Here is a 13,539-nt window from a genome sequence, read left to right on the forward strand (position 1 = left end):
AGGGCCAGTTGTACATCTCTCCCTAAACTCTTGTTCACACTATATTTTAAGCCAGTTTTCTTATATGGTTTCTAGATGTTGTCCAGCTTTGATAAATAATTAGTATTTATACTTTTGCTTTTAGATAGACTTGAAGAATGCAGATCCGGAAAGGGTGGAGAAACAAATTGAGAAGATGTTTGACGTTCCCGCTAGTGACTGTATCCGGGTACGATGCGCTCCAGATCAAAATCATTCCTGTAGGCAAATTTAACTCCGCTGTCAGTACCTTGTCTTTTTATTTTTTTCTACAAAATGTGGCTGGAAAAGGGGCAATGTAGCGAGGAATTCACATCAATTTTTGGTGTTAAAAAAAAACCCAAAAAAAAACAACTTTTGTGATGCATCATTTTTGCGCAAAAATGTGCAGCTTCCTATTTTACAGCACTCCTGCAACTTTTAGAAATTGGGCTTGGTAAGCCACATAGGTCTAAGAACGACCCATTGGGGTTTTAGGTGTTAAAAAAATGATCATATGAAAGATTTTGTGATCTGCGGTTACATGATTGTAATAACAACATTAAAGCCCCATTCAGATGTGCAGGTTTTATCCATGAGAAACTGAGCAGAACGATATATAGGTTTGTGGGAGAAGATTCAGTATAAATTGTAATTTATTCATTAGATTTGAGAGTCCTCAGTGGTTGATACCTTTAATGGCTAACGGAAAAGATGGTAACAAATTGCAAGCTTTCCAGACGACTCGGGCTTCTTCATCAGGCAGACCTGAGACCTGAGTAGTCTGGAAAGCCTGAAATGTGTTACCATCTTTTCCGTTAGCCATTAAAAGGTATCAACCACTGAGGACTCTCAAATCTAAATACTCTTCTATCTACTGGCTAATACGGTACAAAGATAGATGTTTTTCCTGTATCAATTTATTCAGTGGAATCCTGCTGTTTGTACAGATGAGTCCAGTGGGCGGTCCTACTAGTGATTGACAGCTATCTTTGCCTGCATGGTCATACAGGGAACTGTCAATCACTTAGTAGGACCGCCCACTGGACTAGTGTACATACGGCAGGACTTTTCACTGCATAAAATGCCAGTTTTGCTGACTCTCTTCCCACAGATATGTCTATCAGTCTGATCAACTTCTCTGCTCTACAACACCCCCCTACAGATCTTATACCATTTCAGCATGACAGGTTCCTTTAATCACCTGCAGATGACATAAGTAGCCATGTTCTGTGTGGCTTGCGGAGGGGCTTGATTGCTTGTCAGCTTCAAACAGGTTTCATTTCTTCTGATTCGTTGTAGCCGAGTTCTAAACTGTATTAAGAAATTCATTTCTCTGTTTATTTCTATTAGATGTCGGGGAAGCTTGGAACAAATGTGGAAAGTGTTCTTCAAGAAGTTGTCAGGAGGCTTCCACCGTGAGTACGGACTAATGCGGCTCTATCCATCTTCTCTTTATTAAAGGGAGCCTGTCACCTTGGAAAATGCTATGTACCTGCCGGTATAGGGTTAATCTGCAGATAAATATTGTTACAATGCTGCCCGACCGCCTTATTGATAGTGTAGGTATCGGGAGAAAATTAACTTCTTTCCTCCCTGCAGCCGCCGGCCTTCACTCATTGTTGTGCACGGAGCGGCTACAGTCTTGGATCACAGCACCGCTCGCTATATCAGGGCCTGGATTTTGATTGACAGCTTGCTCTGCACAGATGCGCTGCAGAACCACTTAGAATCTGAGTGAAGGAGTAGTATGTTCACAGATAGAGAATATGGCTCATCCACGTGCGGATCTGCTCCACGTCCGATTACATATTTGTGGGAGAAACCCTAGTGGCAGCCTCATATTTCTGACATGGATCCTCTAGCACTATTTGTGAAACTGCGGCTCCCAGCATAACTTGATGAGAGACCGTCAGTCTGCTGGGACCTGTAGTTTCACTACAGCAGGAGTGTCACAAGCTGCGGACCTCCGCTCACTCCAGCACTGGTCGGCATTTTCAGCACGTGAACGTGCGCTATGCTTTCTGGAGACACAAGGGTGTAGATAATTTTATCAAACCCTTGACTGTAAGTTTGCTGAACCCTAAGTGGATTATATTGTTCCCACAGTTTCAGTTTTGGATCATTTAAGGGGAATTTAAAGGGTTCTGGCCACTGATTTTCCTTAAAGGGGATCAGTATCCCTGTATGTCTTTGTATATACTTGATAAAGACCTATAACAGGTCGAAACGTTATGTGATGGCGGAATAAACTTTGTCTTTTGGAATTCATCACCCCGGACTGAACGCGGTTTACTTACCTTTATCCCCCTTAACAGGATGTCTTATTTTTGTGTTTTAGTCCCAAGATTGAAAAGGGCAGCCCTCTTAAAGCCCTGCTGTTTGACTCCACGTTTGATCACTACAGAGGCGTCGTAGCAGCATCGCCCTGTGTGGAGGTGACGTGTGTAAAGGCAATAAATCGTGTCTGCCCACTCTGGCAAGTGCTATGAAGTCAATGAGGTTGGCATACTGACTCCAGAGGAAGTGCCAGCCGAAAAACTAAGTTTTTTTTTAATAATTTTATTAGCCTTTCCCTCTGTCTTCACCAATCAGCCCTATGTATTGATGATCAGATCAAAGATGTAGACAGGGATTGTCTCACGCTGCATCTCCTTCCTGATTGTATCACTGAGAAGACAGAAGCTGCCCCATCCCATTCTCCAAGAAATGCAGAACCCAATGCATCTGCTGTCCGTGATCCGCTTATTGTCAGAGGACATCATTAGGGACTGCATTTTCTCATTGCTTAAGAAATTGTTGGGGGATCCTGCTAATTGCTGAATAATAAAACTGCAGCACCGCTCCATTTAAAGCAGTGTTTCCCAAACTCCAGTCCTCATGGCCCCCAACAGGTCAGGTTTTCAGGATTTCCTCAGTATTACACATGTGATGAAAGTATCATCAAGGAATCAGGAATTCTCTCACCTGTGCAATACTATGGAAATCCTGAAGACATGACCTGTGGGGGGCCGTGAGGACTGGAGTTTGGGAAGCACTGATTTTAAAGGGACTGTCAGCACAGAATGACTGTTGAAACCAAGTACAAGCGCTCCGTGGATCACGGCGTGGGCCAATCCTTTATATACACCTTCCCACCTGCTTGTTTTACCTCTGTCTCCTTCCTTCTCTGGTTCTATGAAGCCAGAGCTGTCAATCAAAGAAGAGGAGGGTGTGGATAGAGGGAAAACAAGCAGGTGGGAAGGTGTATATAAATGATTGGCCCCGTCATGAAGCACCGAGAGTTGGGACTTAGTTTGAACAGTCATTCTGTGCTGACAGTCCCTTTAGGTGGACGAGATCCAGATGCAGCTTATTTCACCGCATAAGGCTGTGTGCCCACTATGCGTTTTTTAAGCGTTTCCGCAGCGGCAATTCTGTCGCAGGAACGCTTAAACGCATGGTAAAAGGTCAGCCATGTTCCCCAATCATAATCCGCATGTGCTGTGCACATGCTGCGGGAATTTCCGCTGCGGATTATCATTGCGGAAAAATCCGCAGCACTACCAATTATTTTGCGTAAGCGCGGCGTTTTTGCCGCCATTGACTTGCATTGAATCGCTTAATATCCGCATGACTACATGTACACATGCGGATATTAAGCGATTCTATGTGCGGATGGTACCTGGGTCTGGAGAAGAGGAGACTCTCCTCCAGACCCGGGTACCATAGTTCCTGTTAAAAAACAAAGAATTTAAAATAAAAAATAAACCTTATACTCACCTTCTGATGGCCCCCGGTCTCCTTAGTGATGCGTCCTGGCTCCCCGGTGGCTCGCGATGGTCTAAAAGGACCTTTCATGACGTCATTTAGTCATGTGACGGGTCGCATCGGATAAGGAGACCGGGGGCCATTGGAAGGTGAGTATAATGTTTTTTATTTTTTACCTTTTTTATTCTTTTTTTTAACTAACTTGGTCACACTATATAAAATCCATGCCGGTTGCATGGATTTATATAGTGTGACCAAGTTGTCAAGCACTTTTCCATGTGATGCTAAAATCGCTTGCAAAGCGCTTGACAACCCGCATGCGAAATCGTATGTGCAAAACGCGTGACAAACGCTTGTCCCTGGCTGAAAAAAACGCATGTAAAATCCGCATGCCAGGGAGATACAGAAACGTTCAGGAAAAAACCGGAGCATTTCTGCATCGTGGGCACACAGCCTTAGAGTGCCGCTGTGCAGGCAAAGACAACATCCCCCTCTTTCTGAGAATCAGTGGGGCTTGAAGGGGTACGGCTCCCCATCAGTTATAAAGCCATGTCATGTCATCAGTCATATGAGTGTTATGTGGCAATGGCATTGTCTTGACAGCCAAGGATCCTACTGAAGGCCTCCATGTCTTCCATGATTGTACAACTATGAAGCCCGTCCCATAACTGGGATTAATATCAGATTGGTCATATTACTCTACACTGTAGCGGTAAAGCCATTGGATGTTTTCGGTGACCTGAGCCTGCAAAGTTAAATTCTCCCGTTACATCATTTTTGGCTTCACCACATCTGTTCGTGTTAAAACTAAAAAAAATATCTTCTAGAAATCCTATCGAGAGGATGATGGAATGAAAAAGAAGAAAAAAGATGAAGCGGCAGAATCTCTGGAGTTTATTTTGTTCACTTTGCCTCACCAAGAAAAGTAATAAAGAGATCAGAAAATATTTATAAAAACTACAGCTCTAACTGCAAAAAAAGCCCAGATACAACGAATCTACTGGAAAAAAGCCCAGATACAACGAATCTACTGGAAAAAAAGCCCAGATACAACGAATCTACTGGAAAAAAAGCCCAGATACAACGAATCTACTGGAAAAAAAGCCCAGATACAACGAATCTACTGGAAAAAAAGCCCAGATACAACGAATCTACTGGGAAAAAGCCCAGATACAACGAATCTACTGGAAAAAAAGCCCAGATACAACGAATCTACTGGAAAAAAAGCCCAGATACAACGAATCTACTGGAAAAAAGCCCAGATACAACGAATCTACTGGGAAAAAAGCCCAGATACAACGAATCTACTGGAAAAAAAAGCCCAGATACAACGAATCTACTGGAAAAAAAGCCCAGATACAACGAATCTACTGGAAAAAAAGCCCAGATACAACGAATCTACTGGAAAAAAGCCCAGATACAACGAATCTACTGGAAAAAAAAGCCCAGATACAACGAATCTACTGGAAAAAAGCCCAGATACAACGAATCTACTGGAAAAAAAGCCCAGATACAACGAATCTACTGGAAAAAAAGCCCAGATACAACGAATCTACTGGGAAAAAAGCCCAGATACAACGAATCTACTGGAAAAAAAAGCCCAGATACAACGAATCTACTGGAAAAAAGCCCAGATACAACGAATCTACTGGAAAAAAAGCCCAGATACAACGAATCTACTGGAAAAAAGCCCAGATACAACGAATCTACTGGGAAAAAAGCCCAGATACAACGAATCTACTGGGAAAAAAGCCCAGATACAACGAATCTACTGGAAAAAAAGCCCAGATACAACGAATCTACTGGAAAAAAAGCCCAGATACAACGAATCTACTGGGAAAAAGCCCAGATACAACGAATCTACTGGAAAAAAAAGCCCAGATACAACGAATCTACTGGAAAAAAGCCCAGATACAACGAATCTACTGGGAAAAAGCCCAGATACAACGAATCTACTGGAAAAAAAAGCCCAGATACAACGAATCTGCTGGAAAAAAAAGCCCAGATACAACGAATCTACTGGAAAAAAAAGCCCAGATACAACGAATCTGCTGGAAAAAAAAGCCCAGATACAACGAATCTACTGGAAAAAAGCCCAGATACAACGAATCTACTGGGAAAAAAAGCCCAGATACAACGAATCTACTGGAAAAAAAGCCCAGATACAACGAATCTACTGAAAAAAAGCCCAGATACAACGAATCTACTGGAAAAAAAAGCCCAGATACAACGAATCTACTGGAAAAAAAGCCCAGATACAACGAATCTACTGGAAAAAAGCCCAGATACAACGAATCTACTGGAAAAAAAGCCCAGATACAACGAATCTACTGGGAAAAAGCCCAGATACAACGAATCTACTGGAAAAAAAGCCCAGATACAACGAATCTACTGGGAAAAAGCCCAGATACAACGAATCTACTGGGAAAAAAGCCCAGATACAACGAATCTACTGGGAAAAAAGCCCAGATACAACGAATCTACTGTGAAAAAAGTTTTATAGCTTTTAGAAGGCAAGGATAAAAACAAAATGTAAAAGTGAAGATTATCCCACATGCACTTTGTCACCCAAGGATCTGCATAAACTGCAGCCGGCCCATCTCAGCACCACTTCTTTTGTTTGTGCTTTTTCCTTATTGCTTTCTGTGTCTTTTTAAAAGGGTTTTTCCATCATTTTTTTAAAGTAATTTTTTTCCGATATCCAAAGCATTTAAAATAGTGTACGACCCTGTGCAGGATATAATAGAGCGACATTTTAGCACACTAGGAATATTCTTATAGTGCCACTAGATGGCGCTCTAATCCTGCATGCAGTACTGATGCTCCTGTCTGCTGCTTTCTATGAATATACATGGATGTTTGGTGCCCAGGAGAGAGCAGAGCTGAAAGGGGAATCTGTTAATAAAGCAAATAAAATGTCAATATTGTGTTATGGAAAGTTCTGCAAATTAAAATACAATTTTGTGTTTTTATTGCCATTCAATACAAATCTGTTGTGGCCGCATGATGGTTCTCAGCTTGTTACAGTGCGATTAGCAGAGCTCTCTTATGTGGTGTTTAGGCTCTGGGAAGTTATAACATATATGTTGATAGATCCAAAATAGTTTTACATCCAAAATTCAGTGCTGATTAATGTCACAGCATTTCTGACTTAAATGAATGTAACTAGATGAAATACTATTTTTGCTGCATGCAGCCACCACCAGGGGGAGCTGTTGACATGTGATTATGTACAGCTAGTATTGTACCCAACCGCAGCAGTAGAAGTCTGTCTCCAGTGAGCGCCCTCTAGTGTCAGCTGTATATAGCTGTAGTGAACTCATGCAGTGCTGGGTCTCAGAGCCGTTGCTGCCTTCTTTTATGGCTGATTTGTAGCCGATATTCAATGTAGAATTTGATGAATCTGCACTAATTGTGAATATATATTACTCTCATTGCTTCTAAGATATGCTGGGCAAGTAGGTTATCTAATGGCTGGGATGAAGGACGCACAGGAAGCACAAATAGGAGACACTCTGCATTTACTGAAGCAGCCAGTGGCTCTGCCCGGCTTTAAGCCTGCGAAACCCATGGTGTTTGCAGGTGAGTTGAACCCTAATACAAATTAAATGGTTCCTGTACTTGATCTCATTCGATAGATAATGTGCAAAATCCCTTTATAAAGTTCAATTAAGTTGGAGTTACTTTTCAGGGGTTAGATAACCTAAAAGTGTCGGCCGGTAGGGTCTCCCTTCTGTCTAAGTGTAATTTGTCTCTAGCAGCAGAAACCCCCCTATATGGATTACCGGAAGTGGGGCTTGGCCTTCGTCTCTCTGCTCCTGCCTGTCAAACTGTATATGCAGGCTTAACAGAGATTCAGTCTTTCAGTTAATTGCAGGCATTTCATTAAGCAATGGCGGAAGCAATACGTGATGAGTAATGAGAGAAGGGATGTCCCAGGACCTATAGTGCTGACAGAATGCTGATAAAGAGCAATCGTCCACTTCAAAAGAGTGGATGGCAAGTTACAGAGCATGTGTATTGGTTCTGTTCCAGGACATACTGTTTTATCTACAGTCCATTTAGAATCAAAACTCTGTTCTACATAATATTGTACATGGAACAGAGTATTATGCCAATGTAACTGCAACACGCATCGAAGTCAAAATCTCAGCAGAATTACACCTATAGCCCCCTCAGACTATGCAAAACACCAATTGAGCTTTAACAACTTCAGCTCAAGTGCTCAAAAACTGTGTAACGGGGTCAGAAAGCTATTGTACAGTATACAGTATATATTTTATTAGCGTAATATTAAAACCTGTATTACAAGAGCACTTAGTTCAAGATTCAGCCTCCAGATGGCGTGACATCAGAGATTAGACACATCTGCAAGAGCGTCCTCAGCAATGAATGTATAGTCAATCACAGGGACTAGACGTGTAATGGATCAGTACAACAGTATAACGAGTGTTGTGTAGAGATGAGCAAACCCGAACTGTAAAGTTTGGGGTTCATACCGGACACCTAATGTCCAATGCTGAACTCCGAACACTGACAAGTCCGTTTTAAGAAAGAGAGAGAGACCTCCTAGCCCTTACTACGACCATTTTACAGCATCAAAGTTTGTGTCTCCATTGTCTTCTATGGGGTTTGGGTTCAAGTTCTGGTACCCGAACCAAACTTTGGACTAAAGTTTGGTCGAAACCGAACATCCACGGGGTTCGCTCATCCCTAGTGTAGTGTAAATTCTACATATTTTGCGCCTGAGTACCAGTAATGAGGAGATCCTTACCCATTATGTGCCTGCCACTCTCCTAAACACACGTTTCACTTTTTTAGCTTCTTCAGAGGGTCACAGAGTATACCAAACACTGCCCCCCGGGCACCAGATGTAACCCACTGTATCAATTCCTTTAAGGCTAAAGTTACAGCTATAGAATAGATTGACCTTGACAATTCAAGTGCTTTCTTGTGGGAAGTATGTGCACCCCCCGATCATTTCAGTGGAGAGCGACCATTCCCAGCCACCTCTATTGAGAATCCATGACAGACACAGGCGCTGTACCCTCGCCTGTCACACTTTAGTAATCCTACTAATTCCTTGTAACAGCCAGGAACGCCTCCACGATTGGATTAGGAACGGTGATCACAGAGTAGATAAATGCCAGAGAACCTTTATTCTGCAGCCGCATTTTTCGTCCCATTAGACTCGGCCTATTTTACAGAAGCCGAGATAATTGAGGAGAGATGTAAGGAAGGAACCTCACGATCCTCCAGGACTAGTCAGCTCAGAGCCGTGACGTGTGGACAAGGTTTTTCTACATTGTGGGGAATTTAGGGAGCGCTGCAGCAAGGGGGTTGGTAATGACACGCCACCGTGACACATAATGCATGGACTGTCTCCTCTCATTTGTTCTTTGAAGCTTGTTTTTCTCGTGAGTGATGCTCGGCGCATGAGAAAAGCCCAAACAATTAACATCAAATGGGTTTTCTGCGATTTGTAAAAAATATATAGCAGAGAGATGGGAATCTAGGAATGATTACATATGGAATAAAAAAATAAAAGAAAAGACCTTCTCAAACTCTGCCCTTTCAGAATCGCGGCTCTCACGGTCCCTGCTCACTTTTGGCAGTGACCAAATCCAGTATATCATTCATGTGGACACTTAAAGTGAATCCGTCATTTTAATTTTTATTTCATAAATCAATAGTTTACGTGAAAATAGGAAACTTTGGAATATATCTTATCAAAGAAATTTGCTTCTTTATTTACTAAAATTGATCAGTCATCATCAAGTCTCAATTCTGAGGTAAAAATTTGTATTCAGTGAAGACAGACTTTCCCATTACTGAGATAGGAGATGGCAGCTGCTACTGATAAGGGGGAGGAGCTGTCTCTAGCTCCTCCCTCTTCCTGTCCACATAGAATTGTATCCGTAGCAGCTGCCATCTCCTATCTCAGTAATGGGAAAGTGTCTTCACTGAATACAGATTTTACCTCAGAATTTCATAGTGAATGATACATTTTGGCAGAGAATGAAGAAAATGTCTTTCATAAGATATATTACAAAGTTGTTTAATTTCATGTGTACTCTTGATTTATGAAATAACAATTAAAAGAGGGTTACTCTTTAAGATAATCGGAAGCCTTAAAGGTCATGTGCTGGAGATGTCGGCTTCACTGCTGAGGTCAATACTAGTGTTGAGCGAGTATGTTCTATTAACCCTTTCACCGAGTATGCTCGGGCGGAGCTCCGAGTATTTCCAGCTGCTCGGTGATATGGTTGAATCGCTCCCTTGTGCATGATTTGCAACTGTTTGACGGTTTTATTACATGAGAGGAATGTCTATTTCTTACACTTTCCTCACATGTAATAAAACTGTCAAACGATTCAACCATATCACCGAGCAGCTATAAATACTCGGAGCTCGGCCCGAGCATACTCGGACAGAACATACTCGCTCAACACTAGTCAGTACCTTAGTCACATGAATGATGTACGGAAAGCCTGCAGGAAGTAAGCGGAGACCAGTGCGGACTACCGGAGCAATAGTGATGGAGCCATGGGGGGAACAAAGAGGTGAGAATAGGGATTTTGAATTGAACCCATTCCCTGCTGCTTCCTGAGTTTTTGGAAAACCATTTTAAGATATGTGCACACGGCGTCTCTTAGATTTCGGTACCGCCACTGAGATTTCCCAGACAAGGCCGCTTGAGGAAGACCGCAACGGTCGTTTTCCTGAGGTGTCTTCTCCGGCGGCTTTGCAGCGGCTTTCACTTTACACTGGTAACTATAGAGAGCAGGCGGCTTCCTAGCGGAAGACACTCAAAGAATGAACCTGTTCCTTATTTTAACCACTTCAGTTTCCGAATCCTAAAGTGGTTAAAAGACATAAGACAGAAGATGTGCACAGCAATGTCGCTTTGACATTGCTGTGCATTATGTTCATATTATGGGGCGCTTTATCTGGCAGATTCCAGGCTGAAAAAGCAGCCTGGAAGGAATCCACTTGAAAAAGATGCCATGTGCGCACACCCTTGGGGTAAGTTCACACACAGTATTTTAATGTGGATTGTTTTATGCACATTTATTGAGTGGCCATACCCACTCCCAGTTGAGTTCTGACCACCGTTCAAAAACTTGGCAAAGTGTTCCCAGACGGGCAAAAAAAAAAAACACAAAATTTTAAGCAATTTTACACTAGAAAACGGACGTAAACTGCTGGATGAATCGGCCCCTTCGTTTTCTGAAGCAGTCAAAAAACTCAGTGTGAACATACCCTAAATGTGGTTTTTGGAGCAGAATCCACTTCAGAATATTGTGTGAACATACCCTAATGGTTTCTTTTAACTTTCTGTTCCAGGAATGTTTCCAGTTGACCAATCCGAATACAGCAATATGAAGAGTGCGCTGGAAAAGCTGACCTTGAACGATTCAAGTGTCTGTTAGTTGGGACAGCAGTGCAGCTCTGGGTGCTGGCTGGAGGTGCGTCTTCTACTGCCATTATCTGAATTATTTTATATCACTATATATTTTATTTCAGTCATTTCCTATACTGATGATGAAAATATACCGTGCGGGCATTAATGTGTCCTACAGTGATCATAAGGGCACAGTTATCACCTACGGACCGATTAATTGAGCATTAGATAGACATTTCAATAACTTTAATTTCTGAAAAGGGGTCATTTGTGCAAGTTTAATTATTGATATAGTGTGTAAGGCTGAAAAAAAACGTCTTCAGCTCAGAAAATTCTTTTGTAACAATGATCAGGAGGAAAGCAAAAACACATTGCAAGGTAAAGTCCAATTTTTGGCAGAGCAAACCACTGGGTCAACAATTCATCTTGGTAATGTGTTAACCACTTGTATATTACACTCACGAATGGTATCTAGTCCCCTAGTGAATTCAGCAGAGAGTTGCACAGTCTCACGCTCTTACAGTAAAGAATCCTGGTCTTGGTCCTTTTGTTATAGATACGGTACTGAATATATTACAGTATGTCACTCCTTAGCATTTTTTTTTAACTAATAATTTAATCATAATAACTAATAATTTTAACTAATTAATTGTATTACTCTTTCCTTGTATTGCAGTCCACCTATTCCATCTTTGCTTTAATCTCCCACCTTGAACTTGCTAGACCTCGGCTTTGCCTTTCTTGCACACTGGTGGCCAAATCTGTGCACCATGTTCCATATGGAGTCTGACTAGTGAAAATGTATTTTTCATTGTTAATTCACATTTGTCCCTTCTCGGCCCAAACCTCCAGCTTATCCAGATATGTTTGTGACATATTATCCTGCATTTCCATAGCCAGGATTGTCACCGGTACAGTATTGTGTAGATCTGAATCCTCATATCCTCATCAATACACATGTACATGTACACGTGAGCCTGCTGGACTTCCCATAAAGAAGTCAGAAATGGTTTATTACCACCTCTGCCTTCCTGATTGTTTCCTAAACGAGTGCTGTGCATATAGTTTAGGAAGCAATGGCGGTGATCATGTGAGTACCGGTTGCTGGCAGCATGCGGTGCTAGGTTAGCCCCAGATTGACTCAGCAGTTTGCAGGAAGTTGAATTTTGTCATGTTTTGTTATTACCAAATTTCCCTGTAACTGGGCCTGGCATATAAGCCCCAGTTACAGGGGAATTCAGTACTGACAAAATGGAGGCAAACGTTATTTGGATGATTGAACCAGAGACCTTTTTAGAGATCTTAAAATCCCATGTACGGAAAAAAAAATATGCCTGGTGATGATCAGAAATGATCTGGTCTTGAACTGGTTTGTAGTTCAGTCTACGACCTGCCTTGTGTATAGTAGGCAGTGCAAATAGCGTGGTGTTTCTCTATTATGATGGACACCGCGTTACTGGTATTTTCCAGACCAATTTCTATTAGAGTGGTGGATACCTATCGAGCACTAAGTAGTTGCCCATTTTATTGACACCTTCGGTATACTTGCCTCTCTATATAAATTATAACTAATGTTCATGTCCTGCACAGGTTGGGCTTCCTGGGGCTTTTACACATGGAGGTGTTTAACCAGAGACTGGAGCAGGAATACAATGCATCTGTCATAATGACATCCTCTACAGTCCCATAGAAGGCTGTGTTGTCCTCTCCAAAGCTGATTAAGGTACTTTCTGTCTATGGCTTCCATGAAGCAGTAATGCCTTATACGTAACCACTCTGCGCTGTATTGTGGGCCTCTCTGATTTGTTGTGCCATACCCCAAAACTAACTATCAGGGTGTTTCATTATTTCTGGGGGAAACAAAATCAGTAAAATTGGACTTTGATGTTGAGATGTTGACATTTTTTGTTCAGTATTTGCAGTTGAAGTGGTTTTCTGCTACTGTAACATTAATGACCTAATTCCAGCACTGGTCATCAATGTCAGATCGGTGGAAGTCCCAACAACTGGCATCACCAACAATCTTCTGTGTGCAGCGGTGGCCAGATGGTGTTCGGCGCGGATCCACACCACTCTAGCACGCTGGTCACTGGTCACTGCCGGGTTCTGCAGATCAGCTCCAATTGTATGATCCCATCTAATTTTCCACATTATTTCTTTAGGAATATGGAGAATCGGAGATTACTATTGTAAATCCATCTGAATTTCCTGACAAATCTGTAGTAAAGGAATATCTTGAACCTATGATTTTGGGCACAATTATCTCATCAGATGACTATCTTGGAAAGATCATGTCGCTGTGTCAGGTCAGTGACCATTGGATCACAAAATTTGAGGTGATGACATTGGGAAATTATATCATAAACATTAATTTTGCAAACACATTA

At 42.0% G+C, this 13,539-nt stretch overlaps 1 pseudogene; it reads left to right on the forward strand.

Annotated features, from left to right (window-relative positions):
- The window catches only part of LOC141214192 (translation factor GUF1, mitochondrial-like), a 158,719-nt pseudogene that overhangs the window by 131,593 nt on the left and 13,587 nt on the right, over positions 1 to 13,539 (forward strand).

This window comes from Phyllobates terribilis, unplaced genomic scaffold (genome assembly GCF_046119375.1).
Source record: "Phyllobates terribilis strain yellow unplaced genomic scaffold, ASM4611937v1 Scaffold_217__1_contigs__length_3308461, whole genome shotgun sequence".
NCBI classification, from domain to species: domain Eukaryota; kingdom Metazoa; phylum Chordata; class Amphibia; order Anura; family Dendrobatidae; genus Phyllobates; species Phyllobates terribilis.